Source organism: Anolis sagrei, chromosome 4 (assembly GCF_037176765.1).
Source record: "Anolis sagrei isolate rAnoSag1 chromosome 4, rAnoSag1.mat, whole genome shotgun sequence".
In the NCBI taxonomy this organism is placed as follows: Eukaryota; Metazoa; Chordata; class Lepidosauria; order Squamata; family Dactyloidae; genus Anolis; species Anolis sagrei.
This window is the reverse complement of record NC_090024.1, coordinates 122,011,265-122,035,270: the sequence shown is the minus strand read 5'-3', so window position 1 is coordinate 122,035,270 and position 24,006 is coordinate 122,011,265.

Here is a 24,006-nt window from a genome sequence, read left to right as displayed (position 1 = left end):
TCCTATTTTTTTCTCTTTGTTGGCACAGTTTGCAATTGCGCCTTGAGTATTTCACTCTTGAGAAATTCCCATCCATCCGTAACTCCCTTGTCTTTTAGTATCTGTGTCCACGGAATGCTGATTCATCACAGAGACTGGCGAATCACGGCACTGGACCTCATCTTTGTGACAAAGTTCTAATTTTCCTTGCCAAGAAGCAGCTATAAAGGGCTCCAAACAAGATTTTTTCTACTTAAAGTTGGCCCATTGAAATGACTGGAACATTTTAATCCATTGTGAATCGAAATATTTGCTTTAAATTAGTGATGAGACATGGAACTACGTAAATTCAACAGGGACAAATGCAAGATACTCCACTTAGGCAGAAAAAATGAAATGCAAAGATACAGAATGGGGGACAATGCCTGGCTCGAGAGCAGTACGTGTGAAAAAGATCTTGGAGTCCTCGTGGACAACAAGTTAAACATGAGCCAACGATGTGATGTGGTGGCAAAAAAAAAGCCTATGGCCTGCATCAATAGGAGCATAGTGTCTAGATCCAGGGAAATCATGCTACCCCTGGAATATTGTGTCCAACTCTGGGCACCACAATTGAAGAGAGATATTGACAAGCTGGAATGTGTCCAGAGGAGGGCGACTAAAATGGTCAAGGGTCTGGAGAACAAGCCCGATGAGGAGCGGCTTAAGGAGCTGAGCATGTTTAGCCTGAAGTAGAGAAGGCTGAGAGGAGATATGATGGCCATGTATAAATATGTGAGAGGAAGTCACAGGGAGGAGGGAACAAGCTTGTTTTCTTTTTCCCTGGAGACTAGGACACAAACTACAAGAAAGGAGATTCCATCTGAACATGAGGAAGAACTTCCAGGCTAAACATGCTCCTTACAGGGAGAGGTCAACCCTCCTGTTTTAGGAGCTCCACTGGCTGCCAATCATTTTCCGGTCCCAATTCAAGGTGCAGGTGCTTACCTACAAAGCCCTAAACGGTTTGGGACCTGCCCACCTGCATGACCGCATCTCTGTGTACGAACCCACATGATCTCTTCGTTCATCTGGAGAGGCCCTGCTCACGATCCCACCTGCATCGCAAGCGCGATTGGTGGGGACGACGGAGAGGGCTTTCTCGGTGGTGGCCCCTCGACTCTGGAACTCTCTCCCTAAGGACATCAGGCAGGCCCCGTCGCTAGCAATCTTTAGGAGGAGCTTGAAAACGTGGCTGTTCCAGTGTGCCTTTCCAGAATAAGGAAACTTCTAGCACTATGTCCCAACGCACTTTATCAGAGACCTAGGATATCTGCATGCCCATCTCCCTCCAAACACCCCACCGTGTCATGCCCAGCACTTTTAATTTTAATTATTACATTTGGCCCGGCCATTGTTTTTAATTGCGTCATTGGGTGTTGTTAATTGTTATTGTTTTGTTTTTTGAGTTATTGTGTTGTTGCTGCTGCTGTTTTTATTGTTGTATTTGCGCTCAGCCTCTTGTAAGCCGCACCGAGTCCTTCGGGAGATGGTAGCGGGGTACAAATAAAGGATTATTATTATTATTATTATTATTATTATTATTAGATACGTTCAGCAGTGGAACCCTCTGCCCCGGCGTGTGGTGGAGGCTCCTTTTTTGGAAGCTTTTTAATAGAGGCTGGATGGCCATCTGTCAGGGGTGCTTTGAATGCAATATTCCTGCTTCTTGGCAGGGGGTTGGACTGGATGGCCCATGAGGTCTCTTCCAACTCTATGATTCTATGTGAAAAAAATGACTAAATCACAGAATGAATGAATTGCATAAGAGAGATTATTGATCTCTTTTTCTGTGCTAAAACAGCCTGCCTTGGGCATTTGAATACCTTAACAAACATTACCCGTATAACTTGTATGCTACAGTGTCATAAGGGTCTCCGAACCATAATAAAATTTATCTATCTATCTAAACAAACATTTTTAAAACACTGAAGGTGAGTATATAGCATTATATATGCTGTCTTTATCTATGTATTCTAGTGTTGAAATGCAGTTAAGAAATAAAAATCTCTTTCGAAGGTTGAATCTCAGTACATTGTAGTTTTAAATGGCTGCACCATTTCTCCTGGGCATTCAGCATTCATATCTTATGTTGGCGAGGAGCGGTGAAGATTAGTGACGATGGGAAAATCCCTTTGAGCTAAGATTGGGTAACCATCGCTAGCTCAATCTACTTCATGTGATTTTATCTTATCTACTCCCCAAGGAACTCAGAACGGCAGATGTGGGGTTGATTTTTTTCTGCGAGGCAGAGCTTGGAAAAGTTACTTTTTGAAACACAGTTGCCAGAGTCCCTCATCCATCGTGTCCACTTTCTCAAGCTACATATCACAGATTTGTGGTGTGGAGGAGAAAATCTGATAACCCCACATCTGCTCCTCTTGAGCTCCTTGGGGAAAAGGTAGGATACAAACACAATGACAAATAAATAATTCACCATTACTGAATGACAGACATGGCACATAAAAGGGGATATTAAAGCTTGTGCATGTTATTAATGTTGTTTATTTAACCAAACCAACGTTAAACTAAAACGAAGATTTGGTTTATTGGATAAAACAAATATAGTTTTTTTACAGATTAAGTGACATTTTGTCCAAACCAAGGTGGATTTTGTGCATTTCCTTCTGAGCAGTGCCACACAAGCATTCCTGAATTATTCAACACACATACTCCCTATTCGTCTACACCTGTCTATCAGTAATGAGTAAAGCTCCCCGAGAAACCAGCTTTAAATCCAATTCCTTGCCTAAGATTTTTTTGAGAGGAGGCTGTTGTTGTTTTTCAAGTTCTCGGATAGTAAACATCACAGAAAGATTTTGTAAAATGTATTTTAAATCTATATATATAAATCTGTTAGGTTGGTTCAACGGGACAGCAAAACTCCACAACCCCCCAACGAAACGTAATCAAAATTCCCATGCCCATAACACAACCCACAAGGTACAAACATATCTACTCAAAATGAAAAACAACACAACAACACACTCACAAAACGGCAAAACAACAAAACTAAAAAAAAACCAACGAAACTTCACCAAAATTCCCGTGCCCATAACACAACCCACAAGGTACAAACATATCTACTCAAAATGAAAAACAACACAACAACACACTTGCAAAACAACAAAACTAAAAAAATTGTTATTGTTATGATGGTGGTGAAATAAAAGGAAATAAAATGTGAAAGAAGGAAGCAAGCAGGGAGGGAAGAAAGGCAAAGGAAGAAAGGGGGAGGGAATGAAGGAAAGAGAGAAGGATGAAACCAAGTAGGGAAAGGAGGAAAGAAAGAGATAGAGAAGGAAGAAAGGAGAGAAAGGGGGAGGAAGAGGGGGAAGGAATAGGTAGGTACCTCTCTTTCATAATAGTCCAGATATCTACCTCAACTTTGATAAGTTTTACTATAGGCCACAGCAACGTGTGGCAGGGCACAGCTAGTACAATATATAATGCTTAATGTTGAGCTTTGAAAAACTGGTCATTCAGACTGAGGAGTTTTTGTTGAAGAAATGATTTTCCAAATTCTGGTTTAATGCAATGATAGTACTTTTAAATTGAACAACAGAGCTATTATTCCAATAAGTTGCTGTCCTTCTGAGACATATCTTCCAAGCAATGGTCTCACTGGGACTAAAATGTTATCACTTTGCATAGCAAGTGTGGCAAAAGAATCTCTTTTATATACTACCCTGTTAGCATCCTCAAATATTATCATCCAATTGTAACACAGCGGTTCTGCTGTGGTTGGAAAAATTCACTTGACAAATTGATCCTCAAGGGCCTTGGACCATTTTGAAATGTTCGTTCATTGCCCTTATTTCTCATGCCAGTAAGGTAATGCTCAAGATCCTGCAAGGAAAACTCCAGCAATACATGGAGCGAGAGTTGCCAAATGTACAAGCTGGGTTTAGAAAAGGCAGAGGAACAAGAGACCAGATTGCCAATATCCACTGGATAATGGAGAAAGGCAGGGAGTTTCAGAAAAACATCTATTTTTGTTTTATTGACTATTCTAAAGCCTTTGACTGTGTGGATCATAATAAATTGTGGCAAGTTCTTGGTGGTATGGGCATACCAAATCACCTTATCTCTCTCCTGAGGAATCTGTACAAGGACCAAGTAGCAACAGTCAGAACTGACCATGGAACAACAGACTGGTTCAAGATTGGGAAAGGTGTACGGCAGGCTTTATTTCTTGAAGTATGGACTGGTTGGATCTTCTCGCAGTCCAAGGCACTCTCAGAACATTCCTCCAACACCACAGTTCAAAAGCATCTATCTTCCTTCGCTCAGCCTTCCCTATGGTCCAGCTCGCACATCCGTAGGTGACTATAGGGAATACCATTGCTTTAATTATGCGGGTCTTTGTTGCCAGTGTGATGTCTCTACTCTTCACTTTTTTATCGAGATTGGTCATTGCTCTCCTCCCAAGAAGTAAGTGTCTCCTGATTTCCTGGCTGCAGTCTGTGTCTGCAGTAATCTTTGCACCTAGAAATACAAAGTCTGTCACTGCCTCCACATTTTCTCCCTCTATTTCCCAGTCATTCTTGTTGCCATAATCTTGGTTTTTTTGAGGTTTAACTGCAACCCAGCTTTTGTGCTTTCTTCTTTCACCTTGATTAGAAGGCTCCTCGGCTCCTCCTCGCTTTTGGCCATCAAAGTGCTGTCATCTGCATATCTAAGGTTGTTAATGTTTCTTCCAGCAATTTTCACCCAGCCTTGCATTAGTCAAGCCCCACATATCGCATGATGTGTTCTGCATACAAGTTGAATAGGTTGGGTGAGAGTATACAACCCTGCCGTACTCCTTTCCCAATCTTGAACGCCTTTCCCAGTCTTGGAAAAAGAACTATCTAGACAATTGGTATTTGTTGTGGTTTGGTTCCAGGATCCCTGTGGATACAAAAAACTTTGGATGCTCAAATCCCATTATATACAATGCCAAAATGGTGTCTCTTATACAAAATGGCAAAATTAAAGTTTTCCTTTGGACCCCCACCCCCCCACCCCCAATTTTTTTTAATATTTTCAAGCCACAGATGGTTGAATCTCAGATTTTGTTGTCTCTAGAATTTGTCCCCCTGGAGGTTTCTTTTATAAGGTCTAACCTACTTTGAGCACTTGTGCAACTTCTTATTAAAGATATGTAGAAACAGTGAGTTGTTGTAGGGTTTTTCAGGCTATATGGCCATGTTCTAGAGCAGTGTTTCTCAACCTGGGGGTCGGGATCCCTAGAGGGGTCACAAGGGGGTATCAGAGGGGTTGCCAAAGACCATCAGAAAACACAGTATTTTCTGTTGGTCATGGGGGTTCTGTGTGCCAAGTTTGGTTCAATTCTATCGTTGGTGAAGTTCAGAATGCTCTTTGATTGCAGGTGAACTATAAATCCCAGCAACTACAACACCCAAATGTCAACTCTATTTTCCCCAAACTCCATCAGAATTCACATTTGCACATATTGAGTATTCATGCCAAGTTTGGTCCAGATCCATCATTGTTTTGAGTTCATAATGCTCTCGGGATGTAGATGAACTACAACTCCAAAACTCAAGGTCACTGCCACCAAAACTTCCAGTATTTTGTGTTGGTTGTGGAAGTTCTGTGTCCCAAGTTTGATTCAATTCCATCGTTGGTAGAGTTCAGAATGCTCTTTGATTGTAGCTGAACTATAAATCCCAGAAACTACAACTCCCAAAGGACAAAATCAATCCTCCCCAACCCCACCAGTATTCAAATGTGGATACATTGGGTATTTGTGCCAAATTTGGTCCAGTGAATGAAAATACGTCCTGCATATCAGATATTTGCATTACAATTCATAACAGTAGCAAAATTACAGTTGTGAAGAGGTAATGAAAACAATTTTATGGTTGGGGGTCACCACAACATGAGGAACTGTATTAAGAGGTCACGGCATTAGGAAGGTTGAGAAACACTGTTCTAGAGGCATTCTCTCCTGACGTTTCACCTGCATCTATGGCAATCATCCTCAGAGGTTGTGTGGTATGTAGAAACTGCCTTATAGGTAATAAGAGTGAACGGCCAACTGGAATTCAGGTAGAGAGTTCACATGATAGACCAGATTAGACAAGAGAAATGTTAATCACATAAATTTACACCCTTGGAAATCTTGAACTTGTATTCACCTCGGTCAATGGCAGTTTGCCAGCAAAAGCTTTGAGGCAACTCTTTGTAATTCCAGGGATAAAATAAACATCAGCTACTTGTGTAAAAGCTCGGAGGTCCGAGTGGTGATGTTCCGTCTTCCAGGAGCGTGGTTTACATTGCCTTTTAGCTGCATGGGATAGCATTCTCTTGCATTTCCCCAGGGTTGCTACAATCTCAGCTGCACCCTGAAAGTTAACAGTATTAGAGGCTAGAAAGCCAGCCTGCAGGCCCTTTTTGCAGCTATTGGTTTAGAAAGGATCTCTTTGGGTTTAGAGACCGACTTTTTTCCTAGGGTTTGAGGTCTCCATTTTGGAATCTTCCCTGCCTCCTTTAGTTTAGAGAAAAAGCCTCAGATATGCTGTTAGGCCAGCCAGATAGCTCTGAAAAAACCACTGTAAGTACAATTGAGTTTTAATTGAGTTAATTGAGTTATAGATTGATAGATAGTAATTGAGTCATTAAGATAGATATCTGTCCGAACGGATTCTCCCCTATGAACCATCAAGGTTGTTAAGATCTTCTGGAGGGGCCCTGCTCTCGGTCCCACCGCCTTCGCAATAGTGTTTGGTGGGGACGAGGGATGGGGCCTTCTCGGTGGTGGCCCCTCGGCTTTGGAACTCCCTCCTGTTGGAGATTAGATCTGCCTCTTCCCTCATGACATTTAGAAAGCTGGTAAAGACATGGCTCTGGGATACTGCATTTGCAGAGTGATGACGGAGTCAATAACTGCTGACCTTTCTGATGGATGGTGTAACACAGGGGTCCTCAAACTAAGGCCCGAGGGCCGGATACGGCCCTCCAAGGTCATTTGCCCGGCCCTCACTCAGGGTCAACCTAAGTCTGAAATGACTTGAAAGTACACAAAAACAACAACAATTCTATCTCATCAGCCAAAAGCAGGCCCACACTTCCCACTGAAATATTATTAATTTTATATTTGTTAAAATTGTTCTTCGTTTTCATTATTGCATTACTAAATGTTTTTTACACTACAAATTAGGTATGTGCAGTGTGCACAGGAATTCATTCATGTTTTTTTCAAATTATAATCCAGCCCTCCAACAGTTTGAGGGACTGTGACCTGGCCCTCTGTTTAAAAGGTTTGAGGACCCCTGGTGTAACAAGATAAACGATGGTTTTGCAGGTGGCAGGGGAGACCTTTCCTTTTTATCCCACCGCTGCCACCACTGTAAAACGACAAAGGATCACACATACGGGAAAAGAGATCTCCAAAATACTACAGATCCCACAACTACCAATCTGGTGGGATATGTTACTTAGTACGGAGAGGTGTAAATGATTGATGAGGTAACGTGTATGTACTGATTGTCGAAGCTGCCACCACCCAAGGGAATTTGGGAAACTAAAGATATTATTGTCTCTGAGGTAAATCCGCCAGCTCTTCCTTTTGGCTCCCTTCAAATGACTGAATTGTAAAGATGTTGAAAATCACTGGAACTAATCTTATTGGAATGAATCGATATTGAGGCTTTCTTAAAAGGTGAACTAGAGAAAAGTTTATTGAGTATTTGAACAAACAACTGACTTCTATGATGAGGTACACAATCTTAAATGGTTACTGAAGCATATAATTCTTAAGTGGTTTCAGGGTCTTAATAATCTTGGTGGTTTCCCTCTATAGGTTACTTGAGCCAGTTCCACAGACAAACCAAACCTGGTTGTCTCCCAGAGTAAGATAACTTTTCTCTTCACAAGAGATCTCTACTAGCTAAAATACCCTGCCCCTTAGAGAATAAACCAATTTGTGTCCTAACTCAACACAAGTTCACAGGTCTCCACTTTGACTCTCCTAGTCAAACTCTGTAGAAGCACCTGCCTCAAAATATTCTCTCACAGGAAAACCCTGAGCTCACTCAGAAAATCCACCTTTCTCTCTCTCTCTCTTTCTTTCTCTCTCTCTCTCTCTCTCAACCCTCCTTTCTCCCTGTCAGAAATCCTTCTCTCTCCCTGTCAGAAATCCTTCTCCCCCTTTGAAAATCTGACAGCCTTTTTTTCTCCCTGGGGTAAAACTCCTTCCAGCCTGCCTTAGCCAATCCAGAATTAGCTGCAGCTCCACCCCTCTGCTGCTCTAACACTCCCAAGATGTCTGCCTCCTAGGATTACCTTCACAAAATGGAGGCCGGCTTACTGACATCTTAGGCTCTTACTGCGGCCTATGAGGTAAGGATCATCACAGATGGCGATGAATTTGTGATTCATTCTGACGAACTGACCTTTGCTGTAACTTGTATGAATTGTATTTTAATGTATTTTATGTTGATGATTTATAATGCTTTTCTTATTGTATTGAATCCCATGTTGTTAGCCGGCCTGAGTCCCTCCTCGGAGGTCGAGAAGACCGGGTTATAAAAACTCTAAATAAATAAATAAATAAGCTTATTGAGTCTTAATTGAGTTATAGATAGATAGGAATTGAGATTCTATTGAGCTATACAGAAACATATTGAGATTTTGAGCTATTTAGTATAAAGGACTTTTGAGATAGTTATTGAGGGCTATTGAGATAGTTATTGAACACTGTTTGCTTCATCTCCAAAACTAACCTTGGGCTGGAATAGGGGAAGGTCTACACTTTCTAAAGATAGTAGCTCAGGGTTGGGGTAAAAAGATCTCAGGATTTTTTCTACCATTTGGATGAAGGCAACTCATCACCATCATCACTTTATTTCTTAATTAGTCGCTCTCCACCAAAGTGCTCCGAGCGACTTACAATTTAAAATAGCTTATACACAATATAAAACATTCAATATAAAAACATTCAACAAAAAAACATTCAGCAGTGACTATGGCAAAATTTGATCCGATTACTTAAATGCACAACCAAACAGCCAAGTCTTGAGCGCCTTTACAAAAGGTCGCAATTCCGCGGCTAGAGGAAAAAGGAAAGAAAGAATATCTCTATGGTTTCACCAATTGACTGTTTTGTTTTTAACTTTGACAAGCTGTGCCAAATCTGCAAGGACTTTGAGAAATAAATATTCTGTTTTGATGTTCAAAACCTGTAGTAGCCTCAGTTGCTGGGAATCTCAAGCTTCTAAGAGAGACATCCGCAGTTTGCCCAGATATAGAGAGAAGCACATCTTAGTTTTATTTTTTATAGTGTCTGGGTGTGACGGCACAGGTGAAGCTTTCCATGGAGAGGCAGAGCAATTCCGCCATCCCACTATGGGCAGCAGCCAGTTTGCACCAACAAAATGCCAGTGTAGCTTTGTCAAGATCCTATTTTCGTCTTCACAAAAAAGGAAACAATGGTGTAATAGAGAATGTACGTACTAACAGCCATTCACCTAGTCTCCATAGCAACACCACTGGTACAAGTTAATCATGGGCAAACTGGTTATCAATGCCCTCACTCCACATCTGTCTCATTCTAACCTCACAGCAAGCGACACTGCAAGCTGGGTTCTGCTAGGGAGGTGCTTGGCAGAGAAGTCAGTGGTGGTGCTTCAGTGGCTATAAGGAGAAAGATGCAGTGAGAGCCCTGACCTATCCCCTCGCCATTGGTCTCATTCAGAGCTGGGTTTGGCTGGGGTGTCCCAAGAAGAATGGGGGTGGTGGAAGCGGTCCCAATCTGAATTTGGGCAGGTGAAATTTGTGGCTATCACTACAATGTTTGTGCTGCATATTATGAGTAAGTGTGGCACTGGGGAGGAGGGAATTTGGGGTAGCATATTCTGGATTGCATCTGGACTATTTTGCTGGTATAGACAACTCCTAAGGCTAAGAGTGCTTCTACACAGACACTATAATGTAGCTTGTGGGCAGGGGCAGCTCATCCATTATGCAAAGTAAGCGGTCGCAGAACACTTTTTTTTGCCAGGGGCGCGGAGGTGCCTCTGTAAGTGCCCCTCGCCCACCACTTGAGGAGCACCCCCTCAGCTCACAACAGCCCTAGCAGTCCGGGGGGAGCCTCGGCTTTCTTGCCTCGCTGCCCGGCGATCCTCTTCCCAAAGGGGCCGGGCCCTTGAGCCTCGCCTAGCCCCTCTCGTTCCTGATCCACCCGGCCACCGGGTGCGTGAGCAGAGCCTGCGCTCAATCATTCTCCGCGTTCGATCCCTTCCCCATGACCGGCTCCCTTTCCCGATCAAGAGAGAGAGAGAGAGAGAGAGCCCCTCCGGTTGGAGGTATCTCCCACCTCCGCTCCCTCCTTTGTTTTTGCGCCTACCTTCAGGAAAGGTGGGCATCTCCACCTCTCTCTCTCTCTCTCTCTCTCTTGGTCCCAATGGCTGAGGAGAAAGTCAGGAGAAGAGGTGACTTTTGGTGCACACGCCGGGGTCTCCAGGCACCCAAAGCAGGCCAGGCAAGGGAGCAAGTGCAGCAAGTGTAGTTACTGGGATGTATAGTTCTCCTACAATCAAAGAGCATTCTGAACTTCACCAAGGATGGAATTGAACCAAATATGGCACACAGAACTCCAACGACGAATAGAAAATATATATCAATGATTGGTTTGGGAGGGGGGGCAAAATACTGTTTGCTTACCATTGAAAATTACCTAGGGCCGCCTCTGCTTGTGGGTGACTGAAGATTGAGGTGTTTACAAAACATACACTCCTAATGTGTGCTGCAGCATGCATGAAGCCCAAAACAAGGTGTTAAAAAACTCACCAGAAAGCCCAGATCAAGTCACAATATCCACTGCAACTGATGAGATTATGTCCTGTGTGAGGCTCGAATTTGAGACTGAAAAATGTGGAGCCTTAATGACGGCCCAGTAAGTTTTTTTAAAAAATTGTAAGGGTTGATTTGGGGTGGGGGGAGGTTCCTAGGATCCCAGAAGTTTTGGGAGGGCAAATGGGAATTCATTCCTGGGTAGTTCTGGTTGGTCCTGGTAGTAGTTGGGAGTGAGTCCCCACAGGCCCAATATCCCATTAGACCTGGACCTTTCAAGAAGGCCTGGATCTAATGCGGTATTTAATTAATTTGAAATAACCAACGTTATTTTGAAATAATTTATTTTTACCGGGGACAACTGGGTAAAACCCCAGACAAGTCCCAGGATATGGGCCTGTCTAGATAGCCCCTAGTTCCTTTAAATCCAATTCCTAACTTAGTTTAAGTGGCTGTATAGAACCACCTTAAGTGTAACCTTGCAAAATAATATATGCTGTAAGAATGAGATGTAAGGGTCCTCAATAAGACCCCAGTGCAAGGAGCTATCCTCCGTCTTCTGAGTGCTTTCTAACTTCTAAAGCAATAAATAAATAAATAATGCAATAAATAAATACAAAAAATAAAATAAAAATAGAGGTGGGTGGAGGTGGAGGAGAAAACTATGACAAAGAGAAATTAGAATGAATAAAAGAGACTGACAAAAGAAAGAGATCAGCAGGAAAACAAGAACACCGAGGAACAAAAATGGTATTCCTTTAAACTATTTGAGAATATAAACGAAGAGCTGAGTGACAACCCAACCCCCTGGTTATAACCGTGAGTTCTGTACAGTGTACAAGGCATAATAAGAGACGTTCTCACCAAGGTAGTGACTGAAGATACATTAGCATGATCCCTGAAGTGTAATGGCACTGTGCCCTGAACCAGAATTGACAGGATTTATGTAATGGGGGAAATCATTAAAAATTTGGTGATGAAAAGCAGTTTTATTTAGTTCCAGTGATTCCTGCAGCTGTACTACAAAAAGGATGCAGGATGCAGCTGACAATTCTTGCAGCAACACTGTTGGACCCAAAGCTGATAGATGCATTTTAATACTCTAAAAGACTAATACTACTGTATATTACTGGGACTGTGGTCATCTGTGACTAAGAACAAGAGTACCTAATATCCTAAAAGCACCAGATCCTCTGTGGTATTGGAAACTAAGATCACAGATGAATACCAAGTGCTGTAGGCTATATTTCAGAGCAAGGAAACGACAAACCACCTCTACTATTCCTTGCTTAAGAAAGCCCTATGAAATTCACAGAGTTGCCATAAACTGACCTTCTGTTATCTGCTGTCTGTACTTCCTAAACTCTTGTTGATGGATTCATCCCACTAGCAGATACCTGGAAGATCTTAAGAAACTACTGTATACCTATTAGTGAGGGGTAGACAGAGAATGGCTCTTCAGATTTTCTGGAACCACAACACCCATTAATTCCCACAGCAATGCAAATGGTGAGGAATGCTGAGAGCTGCAGGTGAACAACCTCTCAAAAGGCTGCACTTTACGCAAGCCTACTACAAATCCTGCAAAGTGAGATATTTCTGGACTCTGCCCTCCAAATCACAATCGCATCTTGACACCATATGAAGAGCATGGGGAATATGGCTTTGGGATCCCTGCTGAGCAGCATCAGAGACTGAGGAGGTGCTGAAAGCAGGGCAGGTTACATTTAATTTGTTTGAACTGCTTAGGATACTGTGAACTATCGCCCCCTCCTGAGAAAAATGTATAATATCACAAAGGACTACCACCTCACCCACCTCATAGGAAACCTGCAACAAACAGGAGCTTTTTTGTTGAGTTCCAGGGCCAGAGAAGCAGATGGCGGAAACAGAAGAACGGCCTGCCTCAGGGGAGCGTGCTCGCCCCATCAGTGTTCAACATCTACACAAATGAGCAGCCACTACCAGAAGGGACAGAGAGCTTCATCTATGCTGATGATCGTGCCATCACCGCTCAAGCAGGGAGCTTTGAGATGGTTGAACAGAAGCTCTCCGAAGCTCTAGGTGCTCTTACTGCCTATTACAGGGAAAACCAACTGATCCCTAATCCATCTAAAACACAGACATGTGCCTTTCACGTTAAGAACAGACAAGCATCCTGAGCTCTGAGGATCACCTGGGAAGGAATCCCACTGGAGATGCAGCACACCCAAATAACTGGGCGTCACTCTGGACCGTTCTCTGACCTACAAGAAGCACTGCCTGAACATCAAGCAAAAAGTGGGCACTAGAAACAATATCATACAAAAGCTGAGTGGCACAACCTGGGGATCACAACCAGACACAGTGAAGACATCTGCCCTTGCTCTATGCTATTCTGCTGCTGAGTACGCATGCCCAGTGTGGAACACATCTCACCACACTAAAACAGTGGATGTGACTCTTAATGAGACATGCCGCATTATCACAGGGTGTCTGCGCTCTACACCACTGGAGAAATTACACTGTCTAGCCGGTATCACACCACCTGACATCCGCCAGGAAGTAGCAGCCAATAGTGAAAGGACCAAGGCAGCGACATCTCCAGGTCATCCCTTGTTTGGGTATCAGCCAGCATGTCAACGACTTAAATAAAGAAATAGTTTTCTTAGATCTACAGAGACACTCGCTGGAACACCTCAGCAAGCAAGAGTCCAAAAGTGGCAGGCTCAAACCCAGCACCTCAATCCGCGGGTGACACCAGATGAGAGACTCTCCCCTGGGCACACAGAAGACTTGGGCGACTTGGTAGGCGCTGAACAGACTGCGCTCTGACACCACGAGATGCAGAGCCAATTTTAAGAAATGGGACTACAAAGTTGAATCCACGACATGCGAGTGTGGAGAAGAGCAAACCACAGACCACCTGCTGCAATGCAACCTGAGCCCTGCCACATGCACCATGGAGGACCTCCTTGCGGCAACACCAGAGGCACTCCAAGTGGCCAGATACTGGTCAAAGGACATTTAATCAACTACCAAGTTCGCAAAATTTGTGTTTTTTTATCTGTTTGTTTGTCTTGCTCTGTTAGAAATGTAATACAATGGTATGGTTGCTGATGACACGATAAATAAAGAACTGAAATAATTCTTGAGTACAGGTTCAAATATATATATATATATATAATATATATATAATCTCAAAAATACATAGCATACGAATCCTCTTATTTTCTTAAATACGATTACATAATATCTTGATCATTTATCCAAAGCCCATGTCTGCAGTTCATTCCAGTATATACTTACTATAATCCAATTCTTATTAAACAGTGAGTAGGCCACCATCCAGCTTTATAACAAATTATTAGTGTCTCCTTTCCAACTATGAAGAAAATTTTAAGCAGTCACTGCTTACATGAGATTTTGTTTCCAATATTTTGACATATTGTCTTTGCCACAGCTAATACATTAACAACACTCAAAATCCATCTCTTTTTCTGACAGTTCCTTGTAAATATTCTAGTAATAAACTTGGCTCTGAAGTGCAACTAGTAATTTTAGTGCCATTGCCAAGAGAATGAGCATCCACTCAAGAAGTCCAGTTGTTTGGTTCAATGTTTTTTCTCTGCATCAAAGGAAAATGAAATATTAGTTTCTGGTCTCCCTCCGTTTAAAACAATCACCATCTATAATATAATATATAGTTGACTTACTCAGGTTTAAAGGGACCAGCCTACCTGCGTGACCGCATCTCCGTCTACGAACCCACGCGCTCACTACGTTCATCTGGAGAGACCCTGCTCATGATCCCGCCTGCATCGCAAGTGGGGACATGAGACAGGGCCTTTTCCGTGGTGGCCCCCCGTCTCTGGAACACCCTCCCCAAAGATCTTAGACAGGCCCCTACATTGGCAGTCTTCAGAAAGAACTTGAAGACCTGGCTGTTCCGATGTGCCTTTCCCGATTAGGAAATCTCCAATACCAAGTCCCAGAAGCACTTTATTAGAATTAAGATTGCCGCACACTGCACACTGCACTTGCCCTATAATCCTTACATATCACCTGTCACATCAGCACTTTTTAACCCTGTACCCCTTACTCTGGCCCGGCCCAGTTTTATCGTGTTTTGATGTACTGTTTACTGCTTGTTGTTTGTTGTTTTAATACTGCTTTAATTGTTTTAATTTGCTTTAGGTGTATTGTTATGTTGCGTTTTGAGGCCTTGGCCTTTGTAAGCCGCATCGAGTCCTTCGGGAGATGCTAGCGGGGTACAAATAAAGTATAATAATAATAATAATAATAATAATAATAATAATGTAGAAATTGCAAGTTGTGAGGAACTTTAATGTGTGTTTGTTGTAATATCTGCATTCCCTTCAGGAAGCCAGGCACATTCAGTATGGCTCACAAAAGTGAGCTAGACCTGCTTATATCTTCTTTTGGTATATCTGTAGAAAAACAACCTTAGATATGCAGATGATACCACTTCGATGGCCGAAAGCGAGGAGGAGCTGAGGAGCCTTCTAATCAAGATGAAAGAAGGAAGCTCAAAAGCTGAGTTGCAGCTAAACATAAAAAAAAAACATTATGGCAACCGGACTGTTTGATAACTGGAAAATTATTTATTTATTTATTTATTTACAGCTTTTATATTCCGCCCTTCTCACCCCGCAGGGGACTCAGGGCGGATTACAGTATACACATACATGGCAAACATTCAATGCCAGTTGACAGACAATGAATACAGACAATACACAGAGGCTATTTAACTTTTTTCTGGCCGCCAGGGGAGCTGCTTCTTTCATCGTCCATCAGCGACACCAATGAAGTTCTTCCGTATTCCACATTCCCCGGAGTTTTCTTTATGGCCTCATAAATTAGTTAATTTAGCCTCCCACACAAGGTGGTACCTTATTGACCTACTTGACAGATGGAACTGTCTTTCGGGTTGCAAAGGTTGACAACAGGCTACACAATGGCTTTGAACTCATGACCTTTTGGTCAGAGTGATCTTAATGCAGCTGACACTCAGCCAGCTGCGCCACAGTCCCGATGCGCCACAAATAGAGGGAGAAAACATGGAGACAGTGACAGACCTTGTATTTCTAGGTGCAAAGATTAGTGCAGATGCAGACTGCAGCCAGGAAATCATAGCCGTATATGGGTAAGTTTGGTTTTTTTAAAAGAAAAACATGTTGTACAGATCTTGCAATGACCAATCTCAATAAAATAGTTAAGAGTAGATACATCACACCAGCAATGAAGATCCGCTTAGTAAAAGCAATGGTATTCTCCTTAGTCACCTATGGATGTGAGAGCTGGACCATAGAGAAGGCTGAGCAAAGAAAGATAGGTGCTTTTGATGTGGTGTTGGAGGAAAGTTCTGAGAGTGCCTTGGACCGCAAGAAGATCCAACCAGTCCATACTTCAGGAAATAAAGCCAGACTGCTCATTGGAGGGAAGGATATTAGAGGCTCGTGCGCCAGCTGCGCCCGTATCTTGGGAAGTCTGACTTGGCCACGGTAGTCCACGCACTGGTTACATCCCGTTTAGACTACTGCAATGCTCTCTACGTGGGGTTGCCTTTGAAGACGGCCCGGAAGCTTCAACTAGTCCAACGTGTGGCAGCCATGATACTAACAGGAGCAGGTCTCAGGGAGCATACAACCCCCTTGTTGTACCAGCTCCACTGGCTGCCGATTTGCTACCGGGCTCAATTCAAGGTGCTGGCGTTGGCCTATAAAGCCCTAAACGGTTCTGGCCCAAGTTACTTATCCGACCGCATCTCCACCTATGAACCCACCAGGACTTTGAGATCTTCCGGGGAGGCCCTGCTCTCGATCCCGCCTGCATCACAGGCGCGGCTGGCGGGGACGAGAGACAGGGCCTTCTCGGTGGTGGCCCCTCGGCTGTGGAACGCCCTGCCCACGGACATCAGATTGGCTCCCTCATTGATGGTATTCAGGAGAAGAGTGAAGACTTGGTTATTCGAACAGGCGTTTGAATAAAAAGTGCAATGAATTTTAGGAATGGAACTACGACTGACGAGTTTGGATCATGATTCTAGTTATGAGACACCAATTGATTGATTGTCTATGATTGTTTATTGCTTAACTTGTTTCTGTGTTAATCTGTTTTTAATTACCTGTTGATACCGCATTGAATTTTTGCATTGATTGTTCGCTTTGTTTGTGCTTGACTGTTGTAAACCGCTATGAGTCGCCTTAGGGCTGAGAATGGCGGTATACAAGTGAAGTAAATAAATAATAAATAAATAAGATGAAGTATTTGGCCACATCATGAGAAGACAGGAAAGCTTAGAGAAGACAATGATGCTAGGGAAAATGGAAGGAAAAAGAAAGAGGGGCCGACCAAGGGCAAGAGATGGATGGATGGGATCCTTGAAGTGACTGGCTTGACCTTGAAGGAGCTGGGGGTGGTGACGGCCAACAGGGAGCTCTGGTGTGGGCTAATCCATGAGGTCACAAAGAGTCGGAAGCGACGGAACAAATGAACAACAACAACATATAGTTCTTGCATACATGTGGATATTTTAAAATTAAAATATCTCTCATGCTTTTTTAAAAGTCCATTTTATAATTTTGGATAGACTGTAAATTGAAAATCCAAATATTTCATCATAATCTTGAGAGAGTGCATCAACAATGGACTTTTGGCAGGTGTATCCAGGTGGTTTTTAAATTATGCGCTTTAAAATTATGAATTTGTTGTTTTAATATGCAGGCTTTTTAACTGATGGGAGAGGTAAGTTAGGATCAACAACAAGAACCAACCTGGCAACTGTTACCCTGAGAATCTTTTCATCAGCCGCCCCACGACAGTGGAAGGACCTGCCAGCTAAATGAGCTGTTGAAATTTCAAACACAGTTGAAGAACTGTCTCTTTCAGCAGACCTACCCAGCCAGCTTTGACTATGAATTTTAAAACCACATGCTATGTTTATGATGTTTTAACATTTGTTTCATGTATTTTACTATGTGTATATTTTAATAGGTTCTTTAGTGGATGTGTTTTAACTATGTTGTGTGTGGCCTGCCTCGAGCCATGAGGAGGTAAAGAAATAATAATTATAATATACATCACACAATCCTAGATGCTTGGTGTTCTGTCGCGCGCTGGGCTTGAAACAAATTGCCTTTAAAACAGGACATGCAATTTTAGCCCAGCAGGAAGCCAGGGGCCTGAAGAGAAATTCTTAAGGATTTTCACCATAAACAGTCTCTAGAGGGCTTGAAAAATATAACAAAGTCTTTATTGGTGAACAATCAAACAGAAACTTCTTTTGTCTTCAAAAGGATAAACAAATGCTTCCGGACTTTAAGCAACTGATGGCTTCTAACTGTTACTTTTACTCTAAAGGAAAATCCCTTTCCAAACTTCTTCCAGGCTAACTGTGATCCTAAACCTAACTGATGTGGATCCACTACCGGGCTGAACTGCGTATCAAAACCGAGTGGACCTACCAGTAGGCCTGTAGTCACTTAGCTGGAGTTCTTGATGTTTAAAGCTGTTATTCCCTCCGAAATTCCTTGGGGTTGTAAGGCTGTTTCCCTGGGAACCTTTGGGAATCTTTAGATGCTCTTAAGACTGTTCTCCCCTGGGAAGTCTTAAGGGTTGAAGCCTTTGTACAGGAGAAAGTCTGTACACATTCTGTACATTGACTTTCCTTGCTAAGACTGACTGAACATGGCTCCCTTCCCTTCTCAATTGTCCTGAACAGGGGGCGGAACCAAACTTAACGATGATGGACAGGGGGCCTGCCCTATAACTGCAAACTTTAACAGGAAGCCACCCTTCTGCAGAATCCCAAGCCTTGGGCTGCAAGCAAACACTTAATACAAGGCAAATAAGGTGGGAGCTTTTGGTACAGCTGTACCAGCACACTTGGAAAGTGTTCAACTTGTGATTTTGTGATACAAAATCCAGCATATATATCTCGTTTGCTGTGACATACTGTGTTTTTATGTCAGTAAAATAATAATAATAATAATAATAATAATAATAATAAAAGTATCTCATTACAAGTGGAAGGAGAAGCCCCAGTGAGCTCTGTGGGACCAACACAAGTTGAAATCCAGTTCCTAGAAAATAAAAAAAAATCCTCTATTCAAAAAAAACTCATAGTGTAGCCACTTACTTTAATAAGAAATCATTGTTTTGTATATGGTATGGAATCGAGGTAGCAGTAAGATTTAATTGCCTTTTTGCAACCATAATTTGCTTTTTCTTGAGAGATTTGTCTTCCTCAAGAGTCACTCTTTCACTAGCAATGCAAATTCTTTCACATATTGTTTCCTGTGCACTGAGGGTCAGTTCACAAATTAAGTCATAGTTATCTGAGTGTATACTCAATGAGAAAGTATAACAGCCACTCCTGGCTCTCTGGTAATAAGTATGCTTGTATGTTGTATAGTAATTTTAACATCTAATGTGTGAAGCATTGTTTTACAAAAAGGACACATGTACTACACAATAAATATTTTTTTTCCCAAATTAGCAATTTGTGTTATGTTAAGCCACATAGCAAAGTAGTAAATGCCCCTGCTTCCTTGTTCAGATTAGGAACAGAAATAATGTTTGCCATTATTTATTCCCAGGCTGAAAAATGGGTTCCTGACACTCAGGAAACTCAGTTGAGAAGAGAAACACAGAAGCAAAAAATTGTACATTTTCCTATCATAAAATGTTTTAAGAAATTATGCTGTGCAAAAACACACAAGGACATTTTTGTGAAAAATGTACATTATGTGGAAAAATACATTTCATGCACAAAAAACTCCCCACAGTTTCTAGAAACGTATTTCTGTGCAAAAATGGTATTTGAGGGAGAAATACATATTTTCTGCAAATAAGTCTGTTTTTAGAAAAAGTGTAGCTTTGTACAAAATTTATTTGCATTCTGTACGGAATAATTTTGGAATGTGTGAGGACTTGAGAAAAAAATCCACATTTTCTCCCTCAGTGAGAAGAAAATGATTAAAATTATTAATCCTCGTAAGACTACTCAAAAGTTTTGCTTTCCTACTCAAGCTGTAAAGTGCACAAAGACAAATTATTTGGGTACATAAAGTATGAAATGGCAAAAGTACAAATCCATAAACAATAAAAATAATAACTGGCAACGTGTACTTTTGTGACGCCCCAAATCCGCTACCCTAGCAAAATACTTCCCATTGCTCAGTGATGGGGTTGGACTTGCAAGTGAATATTTAGACCACTTGGTTTGAAGGGATAAAATGGAATATAGTTGAGTTGCTGTGGGTTTTCCAGGCTGTATGGCCATGTTCCAGAAGCATTCTCTCTTCATGTTGCCTCCAACAGACAAGAATCATAGAATCAAAGAGTTGGAAGAGACCTCATGGGCCATCCAGTCCAACCCCCTGCCAAGAAGCAGGAACATTGCATTCAGATCACCCCTGACAGATGGCCATCCAGCCTCTGTTTAAAAACTTCCAAAGAAGGAGCCTCCACCACACTCCGGGGCAGAGAGTTCCACTGCTGAATGGCTCTCACAGTCAGGAAGTTCTTCCTCATGTTCAGATGGAATCTCCTCTCTTGTAGTTTGAAGCCATTGTTCCACGTCCTAGTCTTCAGGGAAGCAGAAAACAAGCTTGCTCCCTCCTCCCTGTGGCTTCCTCTCACATATTTATACATGGCTATCATATCCCCTCTCAGCCTTCTCTTCTTCAGGCTAAACATGCCCAGCTCCTTAAGCCGCTCCTCATAGGGCTTGTTCTTTCTCCCACCTTGGACATTCCACAGATATATAAATCTCACTTTCCAACAGACCTCGCAACCTCTGAGGATGCCTGCCATAGATGTGAGAGAGGCTTCAGGAAAACTCACAGCAACCCAGTGATTCTGGCCACGAAAGCCTTTGACAACACATTGAATATAGTAGAGTTGCATGCAAAGTTGTGTGTATCTTACTCAGTAATAAACGGGAACTCAAACCCTGGCACCTACATTTGAGACGAGGATTGACAGTCATTTTTTAAAAAAACAAAACAAAAAGCAGCTATAGAAAGACTTCACTTCCAGAACCGTCAACATTTTCTTTTGCTTTACAGTTGCCTTTGGTCCAAGAGATTTTGTAAGTCTTTGAAAAAGAAGATAAGATATTTGCCAAAGGCAAAAGTGGGATGAATGTACATGCCACAAGCAATAATCCTTTATGGAGGCTGCCTATCCTCAAGACGGGCACAGATGGAAGAGCTATTGACTGCCTCCAATCTTGCAAATAAAGCTGCAGTGTTTGTAATGCTGTCTCTTTCTCCAACCTTTCTGATATCTTGTTATACAGTTTTAATGTGTGGCTCTGTAGGTTGACAGGAAAGTATAATAATTTCAACATAGTGTGAAAAACGGTTTCAGGGAAAGAGGAGATCCACCAAGATCAACATTTCTGTTCTTGGATACAGGCAGGAATCCTTGTTTATTTATTTATTTATTTATTTACAGCTTTTATATTCCACCCTTCTCACCCCGCAGGGGACTCAGGGCAGATTACAGTGTACACATATATGGCAAACATTCAATGCCAATTTTTGACATACAAACATATACAGACATACACAGAGGCTATTTAACTTTTTCTGGCCACCAGGGGAGCTGTCGCTTTCATCATCCATCTGTGACACTGATGAAGTACTTCCGCATTCCCCGCATGCTTCCCCGCTGGAAGGTTAATTTAGCCTCCCACACTTTAAAGTGGTACCTAATTTTCCTACTTGACAAATGCAACTGTCTTTCAGGTTGCAAAGGTCGACAACAGGCTACACACAGTTAGTTGGAAACCCCCTCCAACCCGGGCTGGCTTCGAACTCATGACCTTTTGGTAAGAGTGATCTTTAATGCAGCTGACACTCAGCCAGCTGTGCCACAATTCCGGTGTTGAGATTTTGCATAATCGCTCTAGTGCTAAATTTATTTATTTATTTATTTTTATTAATCATTTTTATTAATCCTTTTTGAGTTATACAGTGAAAGAGGGGGAACACGACTGAGGATAGAAAGGGTGGGAAATGAAGAGATAGGAGTGTGTGGGGGGAGGAAGGGTGGGTTAGGGTTGGAGCGGGAGGGTAGTAGGGGAAGTAAGGGGAGGAAGGGGCCAAAACTAACAAAATGAAGTTCAACAGTGACAAATGCAAGATACTCCACTTTGGCAGGAAAAATGAAATGCAAAGATACAGAATGGGGGACGCCTGGCTCGAGAGCAGTACGTGTGAAAAAGATCTTGGAGTCCTCGTGGACAACAAGTTAAACATGAGCCAACAATGTGATGTGGCGGCAAAAAAGGCCAATGGGATTTTGGCCTGCATCAAGAGGAGCATAGTGTCTAGATCTAAGGAAGTAATGCTACCCCTCTATTCTGCTTTGGTTAGACCACATCTGGAATATTGTGTCCAATTCTGGGCACCACAATTCAAGACAGATATTGACAAGCTGGAATGTGTCCAGAGGAGGGCGACTAAAATGATCAAGGGTCTGGAGAACAAGCCCTATGAGGTGCGGCTTAGGGAACTGGGCATGTTTAGCCTGAAGAAGAGAAGGCTGAGAGGAGATATGATAGCCATGTATAAATATGTGAGAGGAAGCCACAGGGAGGAGGGAGCAAGCTTGTTTTCTGCTTCCTTGGAGACTAGGACGCGGAGCAATGGCTTCAAACTACAAGAGAGGAGATTCCATCTGAACATGAGGAAGAACTTCCTGACTGTGAGAGCCGTTCAACAGTGGAACTCTCTGCCCCGGAGTGTGGTGGAGGCTCCTTCTTTGGAAGCTTTTAAGCAGAGGCTGGATGGCCATTTGTCAGGGGTGATTTGAATGCAATATTCCTGCTTCTTGGCAGGGGGTTGGACTGGATGGCCCATGAGGTCTCTTCCAACTCTTTGATTCTATGATTCTATGATTCTATGATTTGACTCCCGTTCATTCCACAGGGTAATTTCAGACAGTTTTTGCGATTCTTCTTGTCTTTGTGTTAGTCTATATTCATTTTTTTGCGTAGCATCTTAGATATCCAATTTAATTTGTTCTCTTATATAATTCCCAAAATGTTTCCAGTTTGTTTGTTTACTCTTAGCATGCTCTTCTAGCATTTGTGAAAGCTTATCTAGGTCTCTGAATTCTATTATCTTTTTAATCCAATCCTCATTGGTTGGAGCTTCCTCATTCTTCCACTTTTGCGCTATTAAGATTCTCGCCGCTGATGATATATAGAAAAATATCTTTTCTTCATTTTTCTTTAAATTTAAGTCCATTATGTTTAATAGGTAGTATTCCGGTTTCAAATCGAACTTTGTTCAGATTATATTTTGAGCATGTTTGTGTATCAGTTGCCAAAATTTTTTGATCTTCCTACATTCCCAAAATTGGTGAAAATAGGTTCCGATCTCTTTCTTGCATTTCCAGCAAGTTCCATCATGATTTTTATTGAATTTAGAAAGCTGTAGCGGTGTTAGGTGCCATCTGTAAAATACCTTTTGCCAATTCTCTATTACATTCATGGCCTTTGGAAAACACAACGAAGACTCACAAAGGCTATTTTTATTTATTTAAAGCATTTATATTCCGCCCTTCTCACTCCAAAGGGGACTCAGGGCAGAGCACAATATATAAACGGCAAACATTCAATGCCGAAACATATTAGACCATACACATACAAAACCATTAAAATCACTTATCTTGACGTTAAAATCCACTAGTTAAAACTGTCTCAACAACCATATTGAATTTGGTTGGCATATTAAGGGTTCCTAAACCAATATAGTGTAGCATAGTGACTATAAGGCACAACCAATTCAATGGGACACACAGTCCACAAAGAGCACATTTTAGAATTGGAGAGCCAACTGTCTCCTCTACTTTTTCTCTTGGCCTCAGCTCCTCATCTAAAATATTGGCTTACCTACCATAATTTAATACCTTGAATGCTATCAAGATGACAATTTCAACAAAAAGGACACCATAAAAATGAACAAAATCTGGCTACCAATATATTAAAAAAATGCAAGACAGTAAATAATGTACACCACCCAGAATGTGTCCAATTCTGTGCACCACAATTCAAGAGAGATATTGACAAGCTGGAATGTGTCCAGAGGAGAGCGACTAAAATGATCAAGGGTCTGGAGAACAAGCCCTATGAGGAGCGGCTTGGGGAGCTGGGCATGTTTAGCCTGAAGA